The sequence below is a fragment of the Oratosquilla oratoria genome, chromosome 15 (genome assembly GCF_046742065.1).
Source record: "Oratosquilla oratoria isolate Oo_2021 chromosome 15, ASM4674206v1, whole genome shotgun sequence".
Taxonomy (NCBI): domain Eukaryota; kingdom Metazoa; phylum Arthropoda; class Malacostraca; order Stomatopoda; family Squillidae; genus Oratosquilla; species Oratosquilla oratoria.
In genome coordinates, this window is record NC_134791.1 from 7,560,186 (window position 1) to 7,566,152 (window position 5,967).

Genomic DNA, 5,967 nt, shown 5'->3' on the forward strand with positions numbered 1-5,967 from the left:
TGGTAGGTTTCGTAGAGAGAGTGAAGAAAAAGAGTGAGAGAAAATGTAAAATAGTGGAAGAAAATGAGGAAGAGTGAGAAAGAGAGACCGAGAGAGAAAGAGTTAGAGAGAGAATTAGAGAGAGAGAAAAGGAAGATAGATAGTTAGAGAGAAAAAGGGAAGATAGAGAAAGAGAAAAGAGAGAGAGAGACAGAGAGAGCGAAAGAGAGAGAGAGAAACGGAAGATAGAGAGGGGGAGAAAGGGAAGAGAGAGGGGGATAGAGAGAAAGAGAGAGTTAAAGAGAGAAAGAGAGTAGAAGCTATTTGTAGTACAGACGAAAAGGAAAGGAATCTGCTGAGGCCCGGATATAATATGGAAGAAGATCAGAAGGAGGCAGCAGCAGCAGCAGCAGCAACAGCAACAGGTTGCTCTTGCAAGTTCGGAGGCAGGAGGAGGAGGAGGAGGAGGAGGAGGAAAAGGAGGAGGAGGAGGAAAAGGAGGAGGAGGAGGAGGAAAAGGAGCAGGCAGGAGGAAAAGGAGAACGATGAAAAGGAAAAGGAGAGGAGTTGGAAAGCGAAAAGGAGGAGGAGGAAGAGGAGAAGGAGAAGAAGGAGGAGGATGAGGAAAAGACGGGGAGGAGGAGGAGGAAAAGAAAAAGGAGGAGAAGAAGGAAAATGAGGAAGAAGGGGAGGAGGAGGAGGAAAAAGAGGAAAAGGGGGAGGAAGAGGAAAAAGAGGAGGAGGAGGAGGAGGCACGTAGGGAAAAAAGAGGCGGAGGAAGAGAAGAAAAAGAGGTGAAACAGAAAGAAGAGGTGGAGGAGGAGGAGGAAGAGGAGGAGGAGGAATAGCAAGAGAAAAATTAGGGGAGAAAAAGGAGATGTAGGAGGAAGACGAGAAGAAGAAGAAGAAGAAGGAAGAAGGAAAGGAAGAAGAAGAAGAGGAAGAAGAAGAAGAAGAAGGAGGAGAGGAGGGAGAGGATAAAAAGGAAAACGAGGAGGCGAAACAGGAAGAGAGAGACGAAGGAGGAAGAAGAGGAGGAGAACAATGAATGGAGAAGGGGAGGAAAAGGAGAGGAGGAGGAAGAGGAGGTCTAAGAGAAAGATGAAGGGAGAAGAAGGAGGAGGAGGAAGAGAAGACGGAAAGGAGAAGAGGAGAGGAGGAGGAGGAAGAGAAGAGGAGGAGGAGAAGGAAGAACAAGAGAAGGATGGTGGGAGAAAAAGGAGGAGGAAGAGAAGAGGAGGAGGAGGAGGAACAAGAGAAAGATGAAGGGAGAAGAAAGAAGAGGAAGAGGAGAGAAAGAGGAGGAGGTCTGAGAGAAAGATGAAGGAAGAATAAAGAAGAGGAAAGGAGGAGGAGGAGGAGGAAGAGAAGAGGAGGAGGAGGAGGAACAAGAGAAGGATGGTGGGAGAAGAAGGAAGAGGAAAAGAAGAGGAGGAGGAAGAGGAGGAACGAGAGAAAGATGAAAGGGGGAAGAAGAAGGAGGAGGAAGAGAGGAAGAGGAGACTGGGAGGAGGAGGAACAAGAGGAGAGGAGGAGGAGCAAAAGCAGAAGAGGAGGAGGAGGAAGAGGAGGAGGAGGAGGTGTAAACAGAAATTGGATACGAAACATCGGGTTAGTGTGATGACAGAACAGGGTCCTCCTTTGAACGGACGAGGAGGAGGAAGAGGAGGAAGAGGAGGAGGAGGAGGAGGAGGAGGTGCAAGGGAGGAAGAGAAGGACAAGCAAACCGAAAATAAACGGAAAGAGAATGATATTGAGTGAAAAGGAAAACGAAGAATAATTTATATATATATATATATATATATATATATATATATATATATATATATATAATATATATATGTACATATATATAATATATACTGTATATGTACATATATATATATAATATATATATATATATATGTACATATATATATAATATAATAAAATATATATATATACAATACACTAAAAACCCACTATTGATTGGATTAACAAAAGAGAGGAAATAACGCTTTCCGTATATTTCGATCACGATCACTGGCTGTGATCCTCTTCAGCAGATACATATACAGTGCATATATATATATATATATATATATATATATATATGTAATGTATATATGTAATATATATATATATATATATCATATATAAACACACACAAGCATGTAGAGACCTTTTGGTCTATACCAAGCGCAAAGTGACCCCCTCGCTCCCGATGATGTGCCACAGAGATGAATAGAATCACCCGGCGGTAGATTAAGTGATAGGAAAAGGACTACTCGGCATGGAAGGTTGGAAGGGGATTTTCCTCAAAGCTGAGGTGATTGTCTTACCCAGTTTGGGAACTTTTGTATTGATTGCTATAGAAGGAAAAGAGCGAACGAGAGAGAAAGAGAGAGAGAGAGAGATAAGATAGAAATGATAGGAAGATAGCGAATGAATAGAGAGAGAGAGAGAGAGAGAATGAGAGAGAAGATAGAAGAATAAAAGGAAGATAGCGAATGAGAGAGAGATAGAGAGAGAGAGAGAGAGAGATAATATAAAAGAATAAAAGGAAGAAAGGAAGAGAGCGAATAAGAGAAAGAGAGAGAGAGAGAGAAGAAAGAAGAATAAAAAGGAGAAAGGAAAAAGATATTGAATGAGAGAGAGAGAAAGAGAGGAAGAGGAAAGAAATGGTTGGAGAATAAAGGAGAGAAAGGAAGACAGCTAAGAGGAAAGAGAGAGAAAAATAGAGAGAAAGAGGAAATAAAATGGAAAAATAACATGAGAAAGAGGAGATAACGAAGAGAAAAGAAGAGAGAAATTGGGAAAGAGAGGGAGAGAGAGATGATGATAAATAAAGAGGAGAGGAAAAGAGAAGAGAGAAATTTGGAAAGAGCAAATGAAAGATAGGAGAGTGAAAGTAAGAGAGGAAAAAAGAGAGGAATCGGGAAAGAGGAAAAGAGCAAATGAAAGATAGGAGAGCGAAAGGGAGGTAGGAAGATGATAAATAAAAAAAAGAGAGGGAAAAAAGAGGGGAATAGTAAAGCAAAGGTAGGAGAATAAAAAGAGGAAAGGAAGAGAGAAAAAGAGAGGAAGAAGAGAAATTACAATAAAAAGAGGAGAGGAAGAGAGAAAGAGAAAGAAGAGACGAAGAAGAGAAATTACAATAAAAAGAGGAAAGTAAGAGAGAGAGAGAGAGAAAAGGAGAGGAAGAAGAGAAATTACAGTAAAAAGAGGAAAGGAAGAAAGAGAGAAAAGGAGAGGAAGAAGAGAAATTACAATATAAAATGAAAGGAAGAGAGAAAGAGAGAAAAGGAGAGGAAGAAGAGAAATTACAATAAAAAAAGAGGAAAGTAAGAGAGAAAGAGAGAAAAGGAGAGGAAGAAGATAAATTACAATAAAAAGAGGAAAGGAAGAGAGAAAAAGAGAGGAAGACAAGAAATTACAATAAAATTGACCGAAGATTGAACCCAAGACAGAAGCTTCGCCTCTCAAAGTGGTCAAGTTGCAATTGACAAGTTGAAAGCTGCAACTATTGTATTGTGTTGTATTGTATCGACTTGCCTTGTGTTGTATTGTACCGAGTTGTACTGAAATGCATTGTATTGTGTTGCATCATGTTGTGTTGTGTTGTATTGTATTGGGTTGTATTGAATCGTGTTATATTGTATCAACTTGCTATGTGTTGTATTGTACTGAAATACATTGTATTGTATTATGTTGCATTGTATCGACTTGCTTTGTGTTGTATTGTACTGAGTTGTACTGAAATACATTATATTGGATTGTATTGTGTTGTATTGTATCGAATTGCTTTGTGTTGTATTATACTGAAATACATTGTATTCTGTTGTGTTGCACTGTATTGTATCGACTTGCTTTGTGTTATATTATACCGAGTTGTACTGGAATGCATTGTATTGTGTAGTATTGTATCATGTTGTGTTGTATTGTATTGAGCTGTGTTGCATTGTATTGTATCGACTTGCTTTGTGTTGTATTGTACTGAAATGCATTGTATTGTATTGTGTTGTGTTGAATTATGTTGTATTGTATCGACTTGCTTTGTGTTGTATCATACTGAGTTGTACTGAAATGCCTTATATTATGTTGCATTGTATCATGTTGGGTTGTATTGAATCGTGTTGTATTGTATCAACTTGTTTTGTGTTGTATTGTACTGAGTTGTACTGAGATCCATTGTATTGTATTGTGTTGTGATGTATTGTATTGGGTTGTATTGAATTGTGTTATATTGTATCGACTTTGTGTTATATTGAAGTGAGAGCCATTGTATTGTATTGTGTTGCATTGTATTATGTTGTATTGCGTTGCATTGTATTATGGTGTATTGCATTGTGTTGTGTTGTATTGTATTGGGTTGTATTGAATTGTGTTATATTGTATCGATTTGCTTTGTGTTATATTGAAATGAGTTTTACTAAGAGCCATTGGATTGTATTGTGTTGCATTCTATTATGTAGTATTGTATTGTGTTGCATTGTATAATGATGTATTGCATTGTGTTGTGTTGTATTTGATCATGTTGCATTCTGCTGTGTTCTATTGTTTTGTATCGAATTGTGTTGTATTGAGGTATGCTGAAATGCGTTGTATTGTATTGTATTGTGTTGCATTATATTGTATTATGTTGTGTTGTATTGTATTTCATTGTGTTTTATTGTATTCTATTCTGTCGGTAACTCCAGCGCTTCTATCCCTAGGTACAATATTAACCAAAGATTGTACAAAAGAAAGGTGTTAGGATTTGGAATATATATATATATATATATATATATATATATATATATATATATATATATATATATGTATATATATATATACATATATATATGTATATATATATATTCAAGTGGAAATTAGTCCCCAGTTATTAAAGTATGCCGCGTGACAGCGGTCCGTAGGGGTGTCACCAAGGTTCCTGAAGTGTTGATGATAGGGAAACCATGCAGTCAATACTCTTTACGGGTCAGGTTGCGAGTTACAGGTTGAATGTTTTAAGTTACAAGTTGCAGGTTGCGAATTGCAGGTAATGTTACAATTTGCAAATTGTATGTTCCAAGTTGCAGATTGTATGTTGCAAGTTGCAGTTTGTAGGTTGTATGCTGCAAATTGGAAATTATACGTTTCAAGTTTGATTATGTTACAAGTTGAAGGTTGTATGTTGTAGGTTGTATGTTTCAAGTTGCGGGTTGTATGTTGCAAGTTGCTGGTTGCCAATACCAGGGTGTTGCATGCTGAAATTACGTATTAAGTTGCAAGTTGCATGATGCATATTATAGGTTGCATGTTGGAAATTGCAAGTTGTATAACTTGTAAGTTGGATGTTGCACACACACACACGCACACACACATATATATATATATATGTATATATATATATATACATATATATATATATATATATATATGTTGAGACATTCTGACAGGTTGACGTAAGCGGAGTAGGAAACACAGGAAACACAAGAGTCTTGGTCTTGAGTTTATTCCTGACTAGTTTCGCAGGTATGCTTTTTCAAAGGTATGCTTTTTCAAAGGTATGAAAAAGCATACCTGCGAAACTAGTCAGGAATAAACTCAAGACCAAGACTCCTGTGTTTCCTACTCCGCTTACGTCATATATATATATATATATATATATTTATATATATATATATATATATATGTATGTATGTATGTATGTATGTATGTATGTATGTATTTCGAGTTGCAACTTCCAAGAAGCAAAGTTGCAAGACTCGAACTTCGGCGCCCACAACACGACAGGGATTGTAAACTCCGAGTTCTTAATCTAAACACAAAACTTTCTTCACCCGTCGCCTTCTGCGTCAACTTAATCTCCTTCCTCACCTCTCGAAGTCAACTTAACCTCCATCGCATCAATTTAACCTCCTTTCTCGCATTCCGGCGTCAACTTAACCTCCTTCCTCTTACGTTCCAGCGTCAACTTAACCTCCCTCCTCGAGTTCCAATGTGAACTTAACCTCCTTCACATCA